This window comes from Chlorocebus sabaeus, chromosome 8 (assembly GCF_047675955.1).
Source record: "Chlorocebus sabaeus isolate Y175 chromosome 8, mChlSab1.0.hap1, whole genome shotgun sequence".
Taxonomy (NCBI): Eukaryota; Metazoa; Chordata; class Mammalia; order Primates; family Cercopithecidae; genus Chlorocebus; species Chlorocebus sabaeus.
Window position 1 is genome coordinate 58,735,316 of NC_132911.1, and position 24,745 is coordinate 58,760,060.

Here is a 24,745-nt window from a genome sequence, read left to right on the forward strand (position 1 = left end):
GAAGCCATCCCATTTATGGTATTCTGTTAGCAGCCTGAACAGATTAACTCAAGTATACTGGGCCTGGCCCCTAAATCCCTTTTTAAAAAGCTTTAAGTAAACCAGGAATACAAGAAAATGACGTTGGAAGAAAAGAAACACATTTATCAGTTGTAGATGATATGACAATATACCTACAAATCTAATAAAATCAACAGATTGGGACAGGTGAGGTAGCTCACGTCTGTAATCCCAGCACTTTGGGAGGTCGAGTTGGGCAGGTCACTTGAGCCCAGAAGTTTGAGACCAGCCTGGTCAATATGGCAAAACCCCGTCTATACTAAAAATACAAAAATTAGTCGGATGTGATGACAAGTGCCTATAGTCCCAGGTACTCAGGAGGCTGAGGCAGGAGAATCACTTGAACCTTGGAGGTGGAGATTGTTGTAAGCTGAGATCATGCCACTGCACTCCAGCCTGGGTGACAGAGAGGAATTCCATCTCAACAACAACAAATTTACAGACTGTTAGACTATTAAATTTTTAAAAATGGCTTTATATAAGGTGGAATACAGAAATAAGTATTACTTTCTTTTACTAGCATTGAACAATTAGAAATTAAAATGGGAGAAATCACATTCAAGATACTGTCAAATTAGTTTGTAAAACATCTAACTTGCAAAGAGCACTATATATATATTTTTTCATTAAAGGACATAAAATAGGAGTAAAATAAAAGATACAGACTAATAACTCCTCATGGGAGGAAGACTAAATAACATACAGATGCTGTTCCTTCCCAAGTAAATTTACAAAGATAATGAACATCTGATTAGGATTCCAGTGAATTGTTTTGGGAAATAGACAAGTTGGTTTTAAAATTCATTTGTAACAATGAAGTTAGTATTTGAAAAGAAGAATCAGACGGGGAAATTTGCTCCCTAAGATAATACATAATTACTTAGATAAAAGTGGTTGGGTAATGGTATAGAGATAGATAAATAGATCAGTGGTACATAAGAGAGAATGCAGAAACAGACACATTGATATATGTGGGTTTATGTAGTGAATCTTATAATTTTATGTTGCCTGAACATCCATTTTGAACATTTAACTTTCTCTTATCAGTAGCAGAGTTAGTCTGTCTTGACACAGTTTCCAGTTCTATGCTCCCCCAACTGTCACACCCAGTTGCTCAGTGTTGTTGATCCAGCTATCTGTCTTATACAACTGCCTCCTGGTAACCCCCTCCCTATGGGACTGCTGGATACAACTTACCTGACTGGCCCTGCTGACCCCCATATCCTACATAGACTGTGCAGATGTGCTACAGTGATCACCTCTCAGTAACAGTGTGACCTGGAATTTGTGCCTGCTGCTTTGAACCCACTAACTAAAACTCTTGGGACATCTGTTTGAATAATGTCCTGGACTCCAATAAAGGGACTGGCCCATGGATCCCTCTCTCCACACACTCCCTGACCTGTGTGTGTGTATGTGTGTACGCAATGCATGTGTGTGTGTGTGGCCTCCAGGCATGCTGTGTACCCCCTGAACCCGTAAGTAGTCAAATATTTATTTCCATCTTATAGCTCATCTAATCATTGAAGGATTGGTCTCCATCCAAAATAAATAAATAAATAAATAAATAAATAAATACATACATACATACATACATAAATAATTCTAAGTTAAAACAGTTTAATATTATGATAAAGATAGTATTTTGAAAAAAAAACCAAACTTACTCTCACATTGCATGATATAAATATAACTTGTAGATGAACTAAACTTCTAAATGTAGAGAAAAAACATTGTTAGGTTAACTATGCTGCAATAGTAAAAATATCTTAAGATCACAGTAGCTTAACATAGGAAAGTTTCTTTTTTTTTTTTTCTTTTTTTTGAGACTGAGTCTCACTCTATCACCCAGGCTGGAGTGCAGTGGCATGATCTCTGCTCACTGAAACCTCCACCTCCTGGGTTTGAGCAATTCTCCTGCCTCAGCCTCCTGTGTATCTGGGATTACAGGCACATGCCACCATGCTCAGCTAATTATTATATTTTTAGTAGAGACAGGGTTTTTCCATGTTGGCCAGGCTGGTCTTGAACTCCTGACCTCCGGTGATCTGCCTGCCTCGGCCTCCCAAAGTGTTGGGATTACAGGCATGAGCCACCACCCCCAGCCAGGAAAGTTTCTTGATTATGTGAAGTCTAAAGTAAGCCTGGAGACTCTTCAAGGGAAGCTTCCTTCCATGTGGTGACTCAGGGATCAAGGTTGCTTCCATTTTATTCCCACAAAATTTGAACCATTTGGTTTCAAGGTGTATTGCTGAAGCGGAAGAGAGATCTAAAGGTTCACACAGGGGTCTTCATGATCAGGGGTAAAAGTGACATAGAACTGCCTATGTCACCTCTGCCAACATCTCATCGGCTAGAATGAGTCACATCCATGTAACTTAATTCTGAAAAAGGTTGGAATGTGGTAAAATACATGGATATTAAGTCAGCGTTAAATGTCTCAATCATAAAAGGTATAATTGTCAAGAATAGATACAATTTTTATAAACCTGAGGTTGAGGAAGTTTCTTCAGGATTATTTAGAAAAGAAAAAGCAATAAAGGAAAAACTAAATTTAACAAAAGAAAAGTTTAAAAGAATTAAACAGTGAAGGATGCCAAAAACAAAGTTAAAAGGCAAGCAACAGATTGAGAGAATATATTTGCCACACATACGAATGACAAATGTTAAAATTTCTAATGTGCAGAGTTTCTGTAAAGAAAAAATATGCCAGGTGTGGTGGCTTCCACCTGTAATCCCGGTACTTTGGGAGGCTGAGGCAGGAAGATTGCTTGAGCTCAGGAGTTTGAGGCCAGCCTGAACAACATAGTGAGACCTTCGTCTCTACAAGAAATAAAAAAATCAGTCAGGCATGGTGATGCGTGCCTGCAGTTCCAGCTACTCAGTGGGGCTGAAGTGGGAGGATCACTTAAGCCTGAAAGATTGACACTGCAGGGAGCTGTGATTGTGCCACTGCACTCCAGTCTGGGAGACAGAGTGAGACCCTGTATCCAAAAAAAAAAAAAAAAAAAAAAAAAAAAAAAAAAAAAAAATTGACAAAGAAACCAATACAGAAAATAACAAGGCATATTAACAATTTTAAAAAATACAGATGATCAGTGACATAAGTAATATATATATGAGGGAGTACATTGCAGTATTGTGGTAATGGCATAAAATTGAACACAATTTAATTTTCAATAAGAGTCTGATTAAATCACTTACAGTATGGCTATATGACAGAATATCATGTAGTCATTAAAGAACAACATGGATCTCTATACACTGACATGAACAAATATTCTTGATGTATAAGTGAAAAAAATGAGATGTAGATCACTATGCACAATGGTGATTGTAATTTGGGAAAAAATTAATGATATATAAGTAAATAGATAAATAATATAAAACAATAAAAATATTAAAATATGACAAAATAGGGAAGGATATGGATAAAATTTTACATTGTTAATCTCTGAAAAGTAGGGAGGCATTCACTTTGTAATTCATAGAACTTTATTTTTTCTGGCTCAGGCTTTTAATATAAAAAATTCACCAGTGTACAAAAATGTGACAGTGTGACAATGACAACTATGAAACCCTGTGAATGAAAGTCCCCTCAAATGCACTCTCTGGTGCACATGCGGCCGCCCACACTAACTCCGGCGTGGAAACATAAACTAACGCAAACCAGTGCCACCAAGAAGCGCCAGCACGTGTGTTCTCCATTCCATCAATCACAAACCAGTATCTACTCCAAATATCCAGTAAGGAAAAGTGTGGCATCTTCCCAGGAACAGCAAGGCAGACTTCTTACTCATGATGGACCAGCACAAATAAACCCAGCAAAAAGAGCACTTCATACTTAAATTTAGGATAGTCATTCATGAGGATGGTCCCAATTCCAGTACAAGGAAAAATCCCCTGGCTCTCCCCACGATATCTTTTTTCTCTAGCGAATGTTGTTCTTGTTTATAGAGGCCTGGGTCATCAACCGCATTATTATCTCCTTTGGTCAAAAACTCGATATGCCCATTTTGTTTTTCATGAATCTTCAAGACTCGGTGAACTATAGGAATCTTTCTTCCTTCTATCCTTAAAACAGCAGTTTCTCCCACTTGTATGGGATCGTCAACTCGATTTGTTAGAAAGAGAAGATCTCCCCTGTGAAATGCGGGTTCCATGCTGCCACTGAGCAGCACTACAATTGGACTTTCACTCCCAGTTGTTACCATTAACCCCTTCCAGATCATTAGCGCCGATGAGACAATCATTTTGAAATTTAGGACTTGATAATAGAGCTGCCGCTTGTTCATCTGCGGCACATCATCCAAAAAGTCTAGAGACAGCATGGCGGGGATGGCGAGCAGGACACTGGCAAGGGAGAGGGCGCGAGGACCGACCAGCGGGTGGAACAACTGGCCTGTAATTCATAGAGTTTTCTAAGTGATAACTTTTGTTTTTTTGTGTTCTGGGCATGTTTTAAACAAAACCTTTACTAATATTCATTCATTCATTTATTTATCTACCCATCTATCCAACTATCCATCCATCATTCCATCCATTCGAATTCTATCATACCCAAGAAACATTGATTACAAATCTATCTGTAGGCATTGTGTTTGCCATGCACATTGCAAGTAACATTTAGTTTGGCACAGCTTGGAATAAGAAGAAAAATGCCCCTGTGTTTTTTCCTTTTTCTTCCAGTTGACTATTTTAAAACCAATCAACAAAACATAAAGAGTCTGGTCCTGTGCTTCTTGCACACACCATCTGTTTTGGCTTCCCTGGCCTCTGGCCTTTGTCTGCCCTGTAGATGACAGATTAGTAGGGGACATCCTTTATAGTAGGAAATGGAGGTCAATAAAATTTGCACCAGGCTTTTCAATTTAGTATCATCCCAGTCAGGACATCCCAAAATAAAATTTGTTTTAAAAATAGATCTAGGAGGAGAAAAAAGATTGAAAACAAACAATTAATCCTCTTATGTCACTGATTCTGTGAGAAAACCTGATTTAAAAACAAATCAGTTTCTTGTTCAGGTGCAATGATTTTGTGGGTAGAAAAAAAGCAGAACAAAAATAGTGTAAAGAGTCCAGTGTGATAAAGGATACTATAGAGCAAAACAGGAAGTTGTTTAATGGAAGGGAATAATTGACCTCAGAGCCTGAGACATGAATAGATCCTTGGATGCAGAGGTTTTTGCATTTGTGAAGTGTTGTATCGATGCTTTATTGACCAGATTTGAATAGTACACCATGAATTCTTTCTTTTTTTGAGACAGAGTCTTGCTCTGTCACCTAGGCTGAAGTGCAATGGCGCGATCTCGGCTCACTGCATCCTCCGCCTCCTGGGTTCAAGCAATTCTCTTACCTCAGCCTCCTGAGTAGCTGGGATTACAGGCATGTGCCACCATGCCTGGCTAATTTTGTATTTTTAGTAGAGATGGGGTTTCTCCATGTTGGTCAGGCTAGTCTAGAACTCCCGACCTCAGGTGATCCACCCATCTCGGCCTCCCAAAAAGTTGGGATTACAGGCTTGAGCCACCCCGCCTGGCCGGACATTGTAAAATCTTACTCTGATAATTCAAGCAAAATTTCTCCTTGAATTAAAGAAGAGTATGAGGGAGGCTATTGTGAGATAAGTTTTATTTTTAATCTCCATTCTGATCTTACAGGGGAGGAAATGAATACTCAAAGAGATTGATTCTATGATTTGTTTGAGATAGAGCCAGTAAGTAGAAGAACCGATCTCAAACCAGGTATACCAACCTCAGACACTGGCAGAACATTCTCTTTATGTAAGGCTTCAAAAGCTTACTGGTTGGTGTCTGCTGACTTGTTTTTCTCTGTTATCTTGCCTGTCTGCAGTGACAAATTCAGTGCAGCTCTAACTCATGTGGACAGAGAGGATATGATTCTAGGATTGAGGACTTAAGGGTGTTTGGAAGAGAAGAGGATTGTTTTGTTTTGTTTTGTTAGTTGTTGTTTTCCTCAGACAGGACCTCGCTAACACTTTCAAATATGTAGGCTGTTTGCTGTTTCCTTTATGTTGGTCCTTGAGAAGGATCTGCCCTTCTACCCTGTTTCCCTGGGGAGTGTGGACAGAGCCTTTGTCTTGGGGGGGGGGTTGTCTTGGGAAAAGGGGCACAGGGCATCCTTAGGACCTGCCCTGTCTAAGGAGAAAAAGCCGAACAGATGGCAGCTGCCACTCAGAGGGCACTTTGTGGGAACGCTGGCCAGAGCAAGCTTCCTGCGCTGCGATGCCAAATCCTTCCTTTCCAAGGCAATGCAGAGGAGCCTGATGTGGCTTGGGGCCAGTGGGCTTGTGGCCAAAGAGCACTAAATCAAAGCAAAAAAGAGGTGACACCTTAAAAGCAAACGACATTTCATGTTTGTTTGTTTTGGAAGGCAGAGAGAAATAAGTTGTAATTGCAAAAGAGTAGAAGACATGAAACAACATGGCTGTAAAATATTTTAACGTTATTTGTTTGTAAAAGACTTTTCTTTAATGAATATGCTCTATTCTTATTAAGCATCTTTCCCAACATTTCTCTAAATGAGGATGATGAGTTTGTAAATTCTGGTTTTACCTGAAAACCGGTGACCTGGTGTTAAGGAGGCTCTTATCCCTTTAAAATAAACATAATGCACTAGTTTGTAATCTCTGCAGGTATATTAAAATGTTTTCAGTGATAAACATTCCTAGCTTTAAAACTTTTGGCCGGGCTTGGTGGCTCAAGCCTGTAATCCCAGCACTTTGGGAGGCCGAGACGGGCGGATCACGAGGTCAGGAGATCGAGACCATCCTGGCTAACACAGTGAAACCCCGTCTCTACTAAAAAATACAAAAAAATAGCCGGGTGAGGTGGCGGGCGCCTGTAGTCCCAGCTATAGGGAGGCTGAGGCAGGAGAATGGCGCAAACCCGGGAGGCGGAGCTTGCAGTGAGCTGCGATCCGGCCACTGCACTCCAGCCTGGGCGACAGCGTGAGACTCCCTCTCAAAAAAAAATAAAATAAAATAAAAAAAGAATAAAACTTTTATCTCTTATCCAAATTCAAGATCTATGTCCTTAATGAACACTTTCAACTGGACATTCAAACATGGAAATTGTTTCTAGATTCTCATCTCCCATAATCAGCTGAGAATGGCTGCTGTGAATTCCCAGAGAAAGACACGCTGCAGTCAGGGCTGAGCTTCTGCAGGCAATATTATGGGAGCATAGATCTTGGGGTACGTTTCCTCAGAACCCAGGGGACACCTAGGCACTCACTCATTTATTGTGATCATACCTTTAATCTTTTTTACTTATGTTTCAGGAATATAAGAAAATGTGTTTTAAAAGCATGAACACTCATACTTGCTGAGTACAATGCCTGACTAAGAAATAAGGCATTATACCTTATTAATAAGGAGAAAATGCCAAGCTACCAAAGCATACATTGGAAAGCAATATGATAGAGTAGAAATAATGCTAGCTTTATTGTTCCTTTACATTTATTAGTAACCTTTAATGAGCTTCTGTTTGTGTCAGGAACCGAAGTTGCAGAGATGAAACTCTGAAATTACAGGTGTCCACCACCATGCCCAGCTAATTTTTGTATTTTTAGAAACAGTGTTTCGCCATGTTGGCCAGGCTGTTCTCGAACTCCTGACCTCACGTGATCCACCCGCCTTGGCCTCCCAAAATGCTGGGATTACAGGCATAATGCAGATGATGAAAGATACCCTTTCCTGTCTCAGATGTGATGAGAGACTTGTAAGAAACACACACACACGCACACATACGCACATGCACACATACCCTCTAATATACTTCAGGAAGTGCTGTGGCAGACGGAAGCTCTGGGAACTAAGAGATCACAAGTAAAGGGAACCTAACCCAAAGTGGGAGCAGGGTTAAGCCAGGCAACCTTGGAAGGAAGGGTGCAGCAGGCAGGAGGAACAGCATCTGCTTAACTCTGGGGTGGGGCAGAGCACTTGCACACAGGCAGCTGCCATGAATGTGGTTGGCTGGTGTAGGCTGTGCTGTTGGTGGTGGACAGAAATTGTGGGGGGGCCTGGCTACCCACACCAAAGAGCTGGGGCTTTCAGCAGGAGACCCAAAAGTTCACATCTGTTTACTCAGATACCAAGGTGGAGATTTTTGCCTGGAGGGGTCTGAGGAGCACATTAGAAGCTATGTGAACCTCTTGAAATTGCGTACAACATGTTCGGAGTATGTGAGGGTGGGTAGGTGTGTGTGCATGTGTGCGTTTTCCCCTGGGAATGTTTGCTTATGTTCTTTCATCTTAAAATGTGTCATAACTCTCAGAAGGGGTGAGGAGCTTGACTAGGACAGAAGAGGGTGGTCAGAATGGAAGGTTACTGCAATATTCAGATGACTAATAATGAAGTCTTGGGCCGATAAAGTTGTCCTCGGGATGGACGGGCCAGGACAATTTCAGATAGAATAAAGATATAGTGCTGACAGGATGTGTTATCTGATTAGACCTGCAGGGGGAAGGGGAGATGGGGGAAGCTGCCCAGTGCAAGGCCTCTCAAACTGTGACCTGCACCTGAGCTACCTGGGGCTCCTGTTCAAATGTAGATTCTGACTAGAAGGACTGGGGAGGACCCAGAGATTCCTCATGGCTAACAAGTTCTCTGGTGATGTCCATGCCATGCCACTGGTGCTGAGCAGCATTTTGAGTTGCAAGGGTGGAGGTAGCATACTCTAGGTCCAATTCTCAACCTCGGCTGTCAACGCTTTCTTTCTTTAATGATTATGGGGCTTGGCATTGTGAGCATGGTAGGTGGTTGGACAGCATCACTGGACCCTGGCCGTGAGATGACAGTAGCACTCCTGGGGAGTGCTGGGGAGACAAACAACCAAAAACTTCTCCAGGTATTACCAAATATGCAGGGGTGGGAGTGGGGACAAGACGCTGATCTAGAGGTTAACCGCTCCGGCTTCATGTTAAAATCATCTGGGGAGTTTTAGGAGCTATCAGTGCCTGGCCTCACCCAGACTGATTATATTTTAATCTCTGCTTGGGGTTTGGGGAGGGTGCCCACCCAGCTTTCAGGAAGTCCAGTGTGCAACCATCTCCATGGCTGATGTGGCAGCCCAGCTGATAAAACCCATGACTACACCTGATCGCAGGAAGAGGAGCAGTGTGGGCAGGGAGGTGGCGTGAGGAGTGAAGATAAGATAAGGCTTCAGATTTACATGTTGATACAACGGAAATACCTGGGGCTCATTCAGGTGGAGATGCTCACTTTGATTTTCTTGGTCACTGACAAGCTCTGTGGTCTCGGGTCTATGAAATATATTTTCAGGTTTTTATTTTACCTATCAGTTCTGATAGTGTCTACTCTACGAATAGAGTAGATTGACGAAAAGGTAAAATAAATGAATGGATGTGAAAGAAAGTAATAGCTGTCTTACACTATTGCACACACACATGCTCGAGGGCTCTTCAGAATTTTATTTGAAAAATCACATTTTTGAAAGTTTTGGAAAACACAAAACAACATTTTATATCAGGGCAAGAAGTGATTTCTAGAAAAAAGAACAACAAACAGAAAGCACAAATCATAATTAATACATTCAAGTAAATTAAAAAGTACCATCAGGAAAGTTAAAAGACCAAGACCGAACGAAGGTATTTGCATAGCATATAATTGACAAAGCTTTAGCATAAAGAATATGCAACAAGCTCCTAAAAATCAGTTACAGAAAGATGAACAACCCAAGGGAAAATAGACAAATGCTATCAATAAGAAAGCTACAGAAGAGGAAACAGAAATAGCCAATATACATAATACTACAAGATGTTCAACCTCCGCAGTGATCCAGCAAATGGCAGCTGGAGCTGCAATGTATACTATTTCTTACCTACCAGATAGGCAAAAATTTACAAGTCTGATATGATGAAATATTGCTGAAATGGTAAGGAAGAGGAAACTCATGCTGCTGGTAGGGATAAAAATTAGTACTACGATTTTGTGAGTACTTTGGCAATATTAAAAGTTAAAATGCCTAATAACATGTGATGCCATAATTCCATTCATAGGTAAGTTGTATACATGCAGAGAAGATTCCTGCAGCATTATTTCCAAAAGTGAAAAATTGTAAATGCCCTAAAGGTCTATCGGTAAGAGAATGGCTAAATAAATTGCATTCCTTTTTACATAATGGAGTTTGTGTATTTTTATGAATATAAATAAATTAGAGCTTTAGGTATTAACATAGGTAAATATCAAAGGTGATGTTGAAAAAAATGGTAAGTTACAGAAGCCTCAGCTTCTGTAATTAGTGTATCCTGTTTACTTAAAATGTAAAAAATACAAAACAACCCCACAGTTCAGTCCGAGTTCCTTAGTTGGGCAGCAGTTCGGTGCTGTTGGTGTTGCTGGAAACTCTTTGACGTCCTTTGGAACAGAAACATCAAACAGTGTACCTTACCCCCAAGTAGTGCGGTTGGTTCTGCCTTTACACAGGATACAAGATCTCTAAAAACACAGTTATCTCAAAGGTCGTTCAAGCCCTCAGTTAGACCCTTTGAGAAAAAGCCCAACCATGGAACAAGCAATGCAGACCGCCTCAGCCCACTTACCTGCTCCAGCACCTGTTGGGAGAAGGAGTCCTGTATCAACCAGGCCTTTGCCATCTACCAGCCAAAAAGCAATAGAGAATCAGGAGCACAGGCAAGCTGAAGTACACAAAGTTTCAAGGCCAGAAAATGAGCAACTCAGAAATGATAACAAGAGACAAGTAGCTCCAGGTGCTCCTTCAGCGCCAAGGAGAGGGCGTGGGGGTCATCGGGGTGGCAGGGGAAGATTTGGTATTCGGTGAGATGGGCCAGTGAAATTTGAGAAAGACTTTGACTTTGAAAGTGCAAGTGCACAATTCAACAAGGAAGAGATTGACAGAGAGTTTCATAACAAACTTAAATTAAAAGAAGATAAACTTGAGAAACAAGAGAAGCCTGTAAATGGTGAAGATAAAGGAGACTCAGGAGTTGATACCCAAAACAGTGAAGGAAATGCTGATGAAGAAGATCCACTTGGACCTAATTGCTATTATGACAAAACTAAATCCTTCTTTGATAATATTTCTTGTGATGACAATAGAGAATGAAAACCAACCTGGGCTGAAGAAAGAAGATTAAATGCTGAAACATTTGGAATCCCACTTCGTCCAAACCGTGGCCGTGGGGGATACAGAGGCAGAGGAGGTCTTGGTTTCCGTGGTGGCAGAGGGCGTGGTGGTGGCCGAGGTGGTACCTTCACTGCCCCTCGAGGATTTCGCAGTAGATTCAGAGGAGGTCGTGGGGGCTGGGAGTTTGCAGAGTTTGAATATAGGAAAGACAACAAAGTTGCCGCATAGTCTACAAACAAGTCTCTGAAAATAGGTGAATTTCTAGCTCTTCATGGTCCTGAAAATTGATTTCAGTCTTTGCGAAGAATGAAGAAGTGAATTCGCTGTACATTTGTCACCAGCACTGGGTTTTTGTTGTTTGTTTGTTTTCCCGCTTAATTTCAAAGATAAAATGCAGTTACTTTTGGGGGTGGAAGGCTCATCTTAAAACATGAGCATTGGCCGGGCGCGGTGGCTCAAGCCTGTAATCCCAGCACTTTGGGAGGCCGAGACGGGCGGATCACCAGGTCAGGAGATCGAGACCATCCTGGCTAACCCGGTGAAACTCCGTCTCTACTAAAAAATACAAAAAACTAGCCGGGCGAGGTGGCCGGCGCCTGTAGTCCCAGCTACTCGGGAGGCTGAGGCAGGAGAATGGCGTAAACCTGGGAGGCGGAGCTTGCAGTGAGCTGAGATCCGGCCACTGCACTCCAGCCTGGGCAACAAAGCGAGACTCCATCTCAAAAAAAAAACAAAAAACAAAAAACAAAAAAACAAAAAAAAATGAGCATTAAATATATTTGGAATAGCAGAAGGTTAAGTAATTTTTTATGTATAAACTAAAGCAGTACTTCAGTGGGACTTACAAGTATTTTTTCATCACTGAAAGGCTTTTTTTTTTTTTTTAATCACTAAATTGTATTCGGCAATTTCAAGTTGCCTGCAGATAGGGCCGTGATACTGTGTTTTGAGCCACAGAAGGTAATGTGTGTGTGTGTGTGCGTGTGTGTGTGTGCATGCGTGTGTATCTCTTTCCTCCTTTCTTTTGGGGAATCCTGTAATATGAGGTAGCTTATTTCATCAATTAATTAGGGTGCTGGATGGTAGAGAATTTTGTCAGTCAACTATGTACACACAATAAATACTGTTTCTTAGGCAAAGGTAACTTTTTTATATAGTTGTAAAATTCCATTATATTCCATTGCCAAAGAAACATTAAGAACTTTGTATAGCTGTATAAAAAGTGACTAATTTTTTAAAGAATAAACATTTTAAAGTCAGCAAAAAAAAACAAACAAAAAAATAAAACAAGACTATATTTTATTTACATTGGCATACATTCCTACTTTAAAAAGAATCAAGTGCATGCACGGGAATGTTGAAAACCAAATTCGGATATTGGTTCTTTGTAGGAGAGAGAGAAATGCGATTGGGGAGAGCAACACAAGGTGGGGAAGTTGAATAGTTTGCCCTGGTGTCAATAGCTTACAGAACAGGAGAGCCTGGATTATACCTCAGTCTCCGGCCCCAGAACGTGAACTCTTATGCTCTGTGGTTCATCCTGAATTTAAACTCTATCTCCATATAGGAAAAAAAGTTTCCGGGATGAGTTGTGTTCAATCTGCTTATGATAATTTAATTGGAGAAATTATGGATAAATAATCTTAAATTTTGTGATTTAATCTTAAAATATTTCTAGCACAGCCTTTCAGTACTAGCAAGTATCATAGTATAATTGTGTGACTACCTGTATTACATTTTTTAAAACTACGTTTGATGTCTAATATATTGACTAAAATAAAATTCCTCATCATTGAAGGTCAAAGATTCAGTACAATAATGCTTAATTTTTTATAAATCAACTTTTTATTCCTTTTTAAATTAGTTTTCTACTCCTAAAAGTTCTAAATTTTCTCCTAAAATCTCTAGTTTAATAAGATTTTGTGAACTTTATAAAAACATCTCTTTATATTGAGAAAAAGGAAAGAGTCCATAAATCTTGAGTTTGAGCCTATGATATGGTTGTTTGGCTCCCAGAAGTGTCTGAAATAGGACCCAACATGTACACGGAGCTTTCCTAACTTAAAAGTTCCTTCATGTACATGCTTACTCTTTGTCTTCCAGCTCAGATTGCTATAACCAAGTCCCATGGACCCAGTGACTTACAAACAGGAATTCATTTCTCATAGTTCTGGAGGCTGGAAGTCCACAATCAGGGTGCCAGCATGGTTGACTTCTGGTGAGGGCCTCTTCCATGTTGCAGACTGCTGATTTCCTGTGTATCCTCATGTGGCAGAAAGACAGCCAGTTATCTCTTTGGCTTCTTTTCATAGGGGCACTAATCTCAGTCACGAGGGTCCCATCCTCATAACTTTATCACTGCCCACAAGTCCCACCTCCAAACATCATCACATTGGGATTATGGTTTCAGCATATGGATTTTGTAGGGGGACACAGACATTCAGTCCATTGTACCCTTGAACCCAAGGATTCTGTGGGGTGGGTAGATGCTATTTGTTACACTCATCAATTTGCAATTGATACTAAAGAGCAGTAGTTTAAGTGATTTGCCTCTGAGACCCAGTGACCCTGTGGGGATTGGAGCCAGAATTGCAATGTAAAGCCCTTGGTGTTATCACTTGTGTTTGGTCCACTTGGACCTGCTGGTTATCATGCACAGAACCATTGCTCATTGATTTGATCCCTTTCTCTTCACTGGAGCAGCTCTCCAGACCACTATGGCCTTCCCTGCACATCCTCCTTCTGTCCAGAGCAGCAACAGCTCTTGGCTCAGGTCATCACTTCCCCCTTGAAATGCTCTCTGGCTTCTGGGACCTCCTCTCTTGCTCTTTCTCAGTCACTTTGCCATCTCCACACTTCTAAATATTGGAGGTCTCAGGACTGTGTCTTTGAAGTTCTCCTGTATCTACATGCATTTGTTATTTTTTTAAAATTTAAAATATTGTAAAGACATACATAAATCAACGGAGAAGTAAAGTCTAGGAAAGACCTTGGCTTTTGATCTATGTACCTGACCACTACCATTATATTGAGAATTAAACCATTTTCAGAGAACAGTTATTGGTTGATTTTTATTATGCTTTGGATGATGCTAATACCTGAAATGTCGGTATAAGAGCTAGGCTAACACACCAAAGGCTTCAGAAAACCGCTTTCCCCCATCCTCAAATTTTGAGGCAGATTAGGAGCCAGAAGGATAATGGGCGGTGTTCATAGCACTGGGAATTTAGCAATTTTACTGACAAATTAAGGGGAGGGGAGAAGGTGAGTATTAAATGTGGCCATTTCCAAATCCTTGGGATACTATGTTAACCCTCAAGAGAAGCAGCTGATAAGGAACTAGAAAGACATTTGGCACTGAGAGGCTGGGGACACATAGCCAACAAAACAGATCAAGTTGAAAGAGATATAATGAAGTAGTGAAATAAATTTATTGTGTATCAGTTGATGATATGGGCTAAGAAAAAGAAATAGTTTGTGGGATAGAGAGTGATGGTGTGAAAGTGCTATATTTTATATAATGCTCAGGGAAGTGCTAAAGATAATATTTGACTAAAGGCTTGATTGAAAAGAGGTCAAGCTAGCTTTGGCATTTCCAGTAGGCAGTTTGACATGCACATTGATTGGTAGGGGGTGGGGTGTGAGCTGGAGTCCAGATTCAGGAGTTGTTGGCACATAGCAGGTATTGAAAACCATGGGGCCAGATGAGGTCATCTAGTCAATGTTTAGTGGCTATGAAAAGAGCAAGGCCCCCAAGAGATGTGGGACATCTCAAAGGAAGTGTACCAAAGCTGACTGGGATGGAGGGTCTAAGCAGAGAGGTAGAAAACACAAGTGGGGTGATATGGTTTCTCTGTGTCCCCACCCAGATCTCATCTTGAATTGTAACTCCCACAATTGCCACATGTCGTGGGAGGAACTGGCGGGAGGTAATTGAATCATGGGGGTGGGTCTTTCCTGTGCTGTTCTTGTGATAGTGAATAAGTCTCATGAGATCTGGTGGTTTTATAAAGGGAGTTTCTCCACACAAGCTCTCTCTCTTGCCTGCTGCCATGTAAGAAGTCCCTTTGCCCTTCCTTCATCTTCTGCCATGTTTGTGAGACCTGCCCACCAGCCATGTGGAACTGTGAGTCAATTAAACCTCTTTTTCTTCCCAGTCTCAGGTATGTCTTTAGTTTCCACAGTGTGAAAACAGACTAATACATGGGGTGTCACAGAATGCAAAATAAAAGTCTTTCAAGAAAGGAGGTGGGTGTTAGTATGTCTTTTGCTGCTATGAAGTCAAGTAAAGAAAGAATTGTGAAGTAGCTATTATGGTAGATCTTCTTCAAAGATGGCCTCACCGATTCCTTCTTCTCCATATGACACATATATGTATGGGGTGATGGTTGAAGCTGGATCTAGAGGAAAAAGGAATTTTTTTCTTTTTAAAGATAGGAAATTCTAAAGCATGTTTGAAACAAGACAGAAGGAAATAGATGATACAGATTGTAAATGGAATTCAGAAGTGAAAAAGCACAAGGCCTTTAATAGCGTATTTCATTGTTAGCAATAGAATGGAGTGCACAGTATGGGAACAGAAGCAAGTGGATTGTTCTTTGGTGGATGGGAGATGAAGGGCTTCCTAGTGATAGTTCCTAGTTTCTTCGAAAGGCAGTGTTAACATCTGATGGGGCTGGAGGTGTGTGTTTTTATGAGAGGTTTGAGCCAAGAGGAACAAACAAAAGGGAGAAAAAAACCCTCTGCCCCTCCTATTTTGTTTTCATTATAGGAGCTGCTCTGGTTCGTAAAATATTAGTGACCATTTTTATATTAAGCACAAAATATTAGAATTTAAGTCAGAATTCAATTTTTTTCTTACAATTTCACAAAACTAGGTTTTAAAGTTTACTTCTCTGTTCGTAAGACCCATTTATTTTCAAATTTTATGCTCAATATAAACATGTACATGTAATTTATTAAGAAATTATTAAATGGAAATACTTATCATTTATGTTTAGTAATTAGAATCTGTCTTTACCACTCTCTTTTAGGAAGAAAAGTGAAAACCATCTTGATAGGTTTTAGAATGAGATTTTCATGAGAGCCAATGCAATGTCCATGCTTGTTTATGAAATATTTGAAGTGTTTAAAGGAAATATCTATGGATTATCAGGATTTTAAAAAGTCGTATGTGCTGTCAAACTCTCTAATGCACAATATTGGAACGCCACCACTAAGTCAGCTAAAATGTGCTAAAGGTAATTAAATATGTCTCAGAGTTGTTTTTTCCCTTTTGGGGGGTTTGAGTTTTAGAGCTTTGGTTGTTTGTAAGGGTTAGTCAGAGAATAAAAGTGTCATGGTAAGTAAGGAAATGTTCATGAAATAGGGCACTCATCCTCACAATTTTTTTTTTTTTTTTTTGCTACAGATACAGCTGTTGTTAGTGATAAGGAATTTAACATGCTTTATTTTAGAAAAAGAAAAAATGGAACAAATGTATCTTAGATTTCAATGAGTATTTATAGCAAGGGAGACTTTTCTGTTTGTAATGACACAGGATAGTCACCAAATAATCGACCCAATGGAGGGCTGGGGCTCTGTCTGAGCCTAGAGCCTGGTCCCAGTGGCATCCTGTTGTTGTTTTTCTTCATTCAGGGATATCCACATGGAGGAGGTTTGAGGAAATCAGAATGGACACAAGCTCTGAACAGTTTTTACTGCTAGAAGCTGTAAATATTCTAAGACTTGTTTCGCTTTTCCTGGAGTTAATATTTCTTGGGCAATGGGATAGCATCCTACTTTTCATCTGTATGGGATGTTGCATAAGCTACTTGGTAAAATTAGGGGGCAGAAGTAGTCTCCAGCGTCTCTTCCACTTCTGTGTTTCTGATTCTATATAAATTAAATTTCACATGACACCGAACTGTAAGAAGTAACTCCGAACATGATTCTGCATTTGCCAATCTGACTTTTAAAAAGTCACACAAATATATTAAAACCCAAAAGGTATTGAGTGAATAAAGTATTTGAAATTTAAAAAGTGATACCTGGAATGAAAGGAAAGGATGCCTTGACCAGTTTCACTAGGGTAGCCCCACTGTTCCAACGTTTGAGAGTATGAAAGAGTATAAAGTGATGTCTCATTAATACCTCCTTACATTATTTTGAATTAATCAAAATAAACATAGAGCCCTTTTTCTGACAGTCTGTGAGCCCAAACTTGGTATCCTATAGTTGTTCTCTGAGAGAAGTCGAGGACTCAAAGGCCCAGCTCTCACCAGACTGTTCAGAATGTAAATTTTACCAACTCCAAAACCTGAGGAAGACACTGATATTTCTACTTCTCAATATTACAATTAGAAGGATTTCCTGGTATGTTACGTAATTGTGCCTCTGTTTTCTCACCTGAAAAGTCAAAATAATGGTACCTACTTCATAGGGCTATTTTGAGGATTAAGTGAATAATTTTATACAATAGGTAAAGTTTTTTAGTATTAATATAATTTATTATTATTGCCCCTTCTCCAATACGATTTCCTTCCTCTTAAAAGTAATATGCATCATTGCACCATTCTTGTACAGGTTTTTGTGCTTCCATAACAAAATTATGTACATGCTTTAAACATTTGTATAGTTGCTAATATATATACATATATATGTATATATATATTTTATTGTTGTTGTTGTTTTTTTTTGAGATGAAGTTTTGCTCTGTCGCCAGGCTGGAGTGCAGTGGCATGATCTTGGCTCATTGCAACCTCTGTCTCCTATGTTCAAGTGATTCTCCTGCCTCAGCCTCCCAAGTAGCTGGGACTACAGGCATGCGACACCACGCCCAGATAATTTTTGTATTTTTAGTGGAGATGGGGGGTTTCACCATGTTGGCCAGGATGATCTTGATCTCTTGACCTCACGATCCACCCTCCTTGGCCTCCCAAACAGCTGGGATTACAGGCGTGAGCCACCATGCTCAGTCTCTATAGTTGCCAATATACATATTCTTGTATAATGTGTTTTCAGTCTGCAAAATGTTTTTGATATTTGTTTGATATATGTTTATCTAGCTTACTGATTTTTACTGATATATGACTTGGAGTTTACTTACTCATTGCAATATTAGTGACATTTAGACACTTCATTTTTTAAAAACAGAGACAAAGTTTTACTCTGTTGCCCAAGCTGGAGTGCAATGGTGTGATCTCTCCTCACTGCAACCTCTGCCTCCTGGGTTCAAGCGATTCTTCTCCCTCAGCCTCCCGAGTAGCTGGGACTACAGATACACACCACCATGCCTGGCTAATTTTTGTATTTTTAGTAGAGACAGGGTTTCATTGTGTTGGCCAAGCTGGTCTTGAACTCCTGACCTCGTGATCTGCCTGCCTCTGCCTCCCAAAGTGCTGGGATTATACCACACCTGGCCTTTTTATTATTTTTTTCAATACGATTGTTTATCCTATACATATTTCACTGGGCTCCATAAGGCGCTATCTGGAAGCGGATCTGCTGGGTCATACAAACTGTGCATTTTCAACCATAATAGGGATTGCCACATTGCTATCCGAAGTAGTCAAAGTCACAGTTTCAACAACAGTGCATGTATAAGTGTTCTGTCTTCTCTGTCTCCTTGTCAACATTTACAGTTGTGTCTTTGCCAATTTGACAGGTGTGAAAAGACATCCTACAGCTTTAGTTTGCATTTTCCTGATGAACAAATAAGGTGAGCAACTTTTTATATTTATTGGCTCTTCAGATTTCTTTTCCTGAGTCTTGTCTGTTTGTATACTTTGCTATTTTTCTATCAGGTTGTTTGTCTTTTCCTTTTGATTTGTAGATCTTCATAGACTCATGAATGTACAGTTGATTCTCGTTCTCAGTAGTTACATTCTGTAAAGTCACAAAGAACACTGAATTAGTGAATACTGAACCATTGCTCCCAGGGGAAATACAGGGCTAGGTTCCAGGGAGCCGTCCTTCACTACATTTTCATCACCTGATCCATACCTAAACTTGTTTTATGTACGTTTCTGCTTAAAGACACATATTTAATATATATTGTTGATTCATTAGCATTGAGTTCATGGCCAACAGCACCGTAACTCCTACCTAAATACATGTAACACATATATTTTCTTTTTTTTTTAATTTAAATTTAAATTTTAAGTTCTGGGTACATGTGCAGGATATGCAGGTTTGTTACATAGGTAAGTGACATATGTATTTTCTCTACAAGGCAATCACAACCTCTTGTGCTTAGGAACATCAGACAGCACTTCAGCGATATGCTTTGGGGCCATTTTAAATAGGGAAGTCACTACCAAAAACACAAAAGCGCAAAAATGTGGCACTAAATACACTTTGAAAAGGACACTTGTTTACAGTATGCGAGTTGAAATAAGAAGGCAGAATGCTGCCTGTTTGGCCTCAGCTGGGAACATGCATTTCAGGTAGCTCAAATTTTTCACTGCTCTGTGCATGGCTGTGAATGACTGTGAAAGTACCATCAGTATTGATGTTGAAGTTACAAATACATTTTAGCTAGTAGGTGAATTCACAAATAAGGAATCTACAGACAGTGAGGACTGACTTTAATTTGTACACAATTCAAATATTTTTGACCACTCTGTAATTTGTTTTTAAACAATGTTTATATGTCTTTTGTCATACAGAACATTTAAACATTTTCAATTTTACTAAGCTTTCCTTACATGGTTTATGGGTTCCATTTTGTTTTAGACATCTTTCCCTGTCCTGATCTCAGATAAATATTCTTACATGTTATCTTACAAAAGTTGTATAGCTTTGCCTTTCCCATGTAGATTTTTTGTTTGTTTGCTTTTTTGAGATAGGTTCTTACTTCTGTCACCCACGCTGGAGTGCAGTGGCATGATCATGGCTCATTGTAGCCTCAACTTCCTGGGCTCAGGCGATCCTCCCACCTCAGCCTCTCGAGCAGGGGGTACTACAGGCATGTGCTACCACACCCAGCTAATTTTTTTGTGTTTTTAATAGAGACAGGGTTTTCCCATGTTGCCCAGGCTGGTCTCAAACTCCTGGGCTCAAGCAATCCACCCACTTTGGCCTCTCAAAGTGCTGGGATTACAGGCATGAGCCACCATGCCCAGCCTCCCATGTAGATTTTTAATCGATTACAGTTTTTTTTTAGTAAATGATGTGATAGGAATTGAATAAAAATTCTCCAAACCTATTAACTAGAGCTTTTGATTGTATTCATAGTTTAGCTTCTGTTATATATCAAGTTCCCATATATAATTGTCGGTTTCTAAGCTATTCTTTTCCAAGTTTGTGTATGCTTTAAGAAAGTCCATACTTTAACAAATTATTACAGCTTTATGATAAGTCTTTCTATTTGGAAAGGAATGCTCCCACCTTATTCTTCTTCAGAATTGTATCTTACTTCCCCCAAATGAGTTATAAGACTTGTCAACTTCTTTGAAAAATGTGGTTAGTTTCATGATTAGAATAGCACTGGATTTACAGGTCTTTTGGGGGAAAATTATCATTGTTATATGACATTGGGTTTTTCCATCTATAAATCATAGTGTTTTTCTCCTTTACTTAAATCTTCTGTAGTATCCTTTCAAAAAGTAGTTTTAATTTTTCTCAATGCAGATCTTGTATATCCCTTGTTCAATTTATTCCTAGGTACCTTGTAGTTTGATTGCACTTTGAATGAGATTTTTAAAAGGCATCATTCCTAACAGATTTTGGCAGGTATATAGTAAACCATTAACTTTTATCTAGCAATCTTGCTAAAGAACTTACCAGTTTTAATGATTTGTCTATAGATACTCTTGAATTTTTAATGCAGGTAATTATATCATCTATGAAAACATATAACTTTGTCTGTTCTTCAAAGTTAAAGTATTATTTCTTTTTCTTGTTTTATTGTGTTGGCCAGTGTTTTTATCTTGATGCAGCTGTGTACTTGCAACAAATCAGCTCTGTGTTTTCAAATTACCAGTTGGAACCAGGTATCTTCTCTGTTTATAGTCTGCAGTAGCCTATTACAGAACTCTGGAAGACGGCCTAGGTCCTGGGCACATTTTTTAACTACCTATGCCTTAGTATCCTAATTTATAAAATAGAGACAATAATAGTACCTTCTTGATCAGGCTGTTTTGGTGGCTAAGCAAGTTAATATTTATAAAACTGTGTCTGACATGTATAAAGAACTCAACAGATCTTACCAATCACTACTACTACTGCTAGTATTGCTACATAAGAATGACATTGGCTTTGGGAGTCCCAGGTGGGTGAATCACATGGTCAGGAGATCGAGACCATCCTGGCCAACATGGTGAAACCCTGTCTCTACTAAAATACAAAAAATTAGTTGGGTGTGGTGGCATGAGCCTGTAATCCCAGCTACACGGGAGGCTGACACAGGGGAATCACTTGAACCCAGAAGGTGGAGGTTGCAGTGAGCCGAGATCATGCCACTTTACTCCAGCCTGGCGACAGAGAAAGACTCCATCTCAAAAAAAAAAAAAAAAAAAAGGAATGACATTGGCTAACAAGCACATAGTAGATATATACATTTATGGGGTACATGAAGTATTTTGATACAGGCAGGCAATTCATAGTAATCACATCATGAAAAATGGGGTATCCATCCCCTCAAGCATTTATCCTTTGTGTTGCAAACAATCTATTATACTCTTTTAGTTATTTAAAATGTACAATTAAATTATTTTTTACTGTAGTCACCCTGTTGTGCTATCAAATACTAGGCCTTACTCATTCTTTTTAACTATTTTTTTGTACCCATCTATTCACTTTTGATATTAAGATTTTGTAAGTTTCATAAAATGAGTTCTTTAGTTTTCATTCTCTTTCTATTCTCTTAAGTGGGTTAATGTAAAAATAGGAATAATTTGATTTTTAAAATTTTGGCAAAACTCGCATTTATAACTGGTTAAGCCTGGAGATTTTCTGACATTGATGATTGATTTAGTTATTTAATGCTTTATGTCCGTTCACATTTTAAAATGTCTTTTGGAGTTAATTTTGGTAATTCGTATTTTCTAGTTGTCAAATTTATCGGCACAAAGTTGTTCATAGTATCTTTTTATGATGTCTTAAAGTTTTACTGTATCTGTTATGACCAATTCTCTCATAGAAAGAGTAAAATCTGTTCTGTTAGTTTATTTCAGAGATTTAGCTTTTGCTTTCATTTCTCTTTTATTTCCATAATTTCTTCTTAATGTCATCATTTTTCATTATTTCCTTTTACTTTCTTTGGGTTAACTGTGCTCTTTTACTAAATCCTAGAGTCATATGCATAGCTCATTAATTTCCATTTCTTCCTAATGCATACACTTAAGCACATACATTCCCTTTAAATACTGATTTTGTGACATCCCATGGAGTACTACATGTTTAGTTTAAAGAGTCACCAAGAATTATAATAAAAGAGTTACTTCCCTTCTTAACGTCCTTATCCGTAACCTTATTCCACAGAGACGACTATTTTTAAAACATTTTTAGCTATTTATTTTGGAGTCTATTGCTTTGTTTCTAATTAACATGGTATAGTTTCATTTCTTTTTTTTTTTTTTTTTTTTTTTTTTTTGAGACGGAGTCTGGCTCTGTCGCCCGGGCTGGAGTGCAGTGGCCGGATCTCAGCTCACTGCAAGCTCCGCCTCCCGGGTTTACGCCATTCTCCTGCCTCAGCCTCCGGAGTAGCTGGGACTACAGGCGCCCGCCACCTCGCCCGGCTAGTTTTTTGTATTTTTAGTAGAGACGGGGTTTCACCGTGTTAGCCAGGATGGTCTCGATCTCCTGACCTCGTGATCCGCCCGTCTCGGCCTCCCAAAGTGCTGGGATTACAGGCTTGAGCCACCGCGCCCGGCCTTAGTTTCATTTCTATTTATTTATTTCTCCACCACATGAGCTATTTTCATTTCTTGATATTGGAGTTTAAATATGATCTACTGACTTCCTACTACAGAAGATAAGATTTGCCCCCATACCTTTCCCCTCTCTCCATCCTGTTAATAGAGCCTTGTCTCCATTTTGTAGTAAATCAATATTCAGAGTTTGCATTATTACATAGATATGTAGGTATTATTCACAGAAGAGCTATGTAGTAGACTGTGATTACATTTCCTGTTTTGCCACCTTTTTCCTTTTAAAAGTTAATAGTGGGCTTTTATTTTATTTTATTAGTTTTCCATTTTCTTATCACTCTTTCATCCCTAAGACCACCTCCATAATTCAAATCTTCTCCCACTATGGTCATACACAATGCGTATTTGATTGCTTGTATCTCTTTCCCAGAGGTAACCCTCCTAGCATCTTCTGTCTGATCCTTCCAATCTGGACTCGTGCTTTATGCCTGCTCCTGTCCTGGGATTTCCCTTCACGGTCATGCTGGGGAGTCCATCTGCCTATTTTTTTTTTTTTTTTTTTTTTTTCCCGAGATGGAGTCTCACCAGGCTGGAGCTCACTGCAACCTCCACCTCCTGGGTTCAAGCGATTCTCCTGCCTCAGCCTCCCAAGTAGCTGGGACTACAGGCGCCTACCACCGCGTCTGGCTGATTTTTGTATTTTTAGTAGAGATGGGGTTTCACCATATTGGCCAGGCTGGTCTCGAACTCCTGCCCTTGTGACCCGCGCGCCTCGGCTTCCCAAAGTGCTGGGATTACAGGCGTAAGCCACTGCCCCTGGCCCATCTGCTTTTCTTCAGGGTTCACATCACTGATTTTTTGGAGCCTGCACCTCCCCCTTTGTTAATGCTGTTATTTTGGTGGAGCACATTCTGCAGGAGCTTTCTGAGAATGGGTGCATAATATTTTGGATCACTTTATGTAATTCTTAAACATTTCTGAAATATTTTGGCATTTTTACTCATCTGTATTATTCTGGAGATTTGTCATAATGTGCTTTGGTGTCCTTTTCCTTTATTGTTCTGGGAACTTCGTAAGCCTATCCAATCTGGAAACTCATATTGTTACAGAGTAGGGAAATTTCTATAGTTCTATGATAATACCCTCGCTTTTCTTTCTCCTTTAGGTGTTTATGGTAAAACTAGGATGAGACGTTGGATCTCCTGAATTTATCCTCTGCATCTCTTTGCCTTTCTGTCTTATTTTCCATCATCTCTGTGTGTGTTTATGTGACTTTCATCTTTATTTAAGTCTAAATGTAATTTTTTGTATGATTTCTTCTTTGATCCATGAGCTATTTAGAATTATCTTTTATAGTTTCTAAAGTATATGTGTGCATGTTTGGGAAAGTTATTGGAAATCTTTCTATCATTGATTTTAAATTTTATTGCATTTTGATCAGATAATGTGGTCAATATATAATTTTAAAAATATTTGTTGAATTTTCTTTTGACTTAATTTTCCTTTTTTGCGGGGAGGGGAGGGGTGGGAGATGAAGTCTCACTCTGTTATCCAGGCTAGAGTGCAATGGCGTGATCTCGGCTCACTGCAACCTCTGCCTCCTGGGTTCAAGTGATTCTCTTGCCTCAGCCTCCTGGGTAGCTGGGGCTACAGGAGCACACCACCACACGTGGATAATTTAAAATTTTTTTTGTAGAAACAGGGG

The 24,745-nt window shown here is 39.5% G+C and overlaps 2 pseudogenes; one reads left to right on the forward strand and one right to left on the reverse strand.

The window, feature by feature from the left end:
* Window positions 1-3,608: 3,608 nt before the first annotated feature.
* Window positions 3,609-4,579, reverse strand: LOC103236808 (signal peptidase complex catalytic subunit SEC11A pseudogene; annotated as a pseudogene).
* Window positions 4,580-6,239: 1,660 nt separating this feature from the next.
* Window positions 6,240-11,617, forward strand: LOC103237688 (protein LSM14 homolog A pseudogene; annotated as a pseudogene).
* Window positions 11,618-24,745: the final 13,128 nt, after the last annotated feature.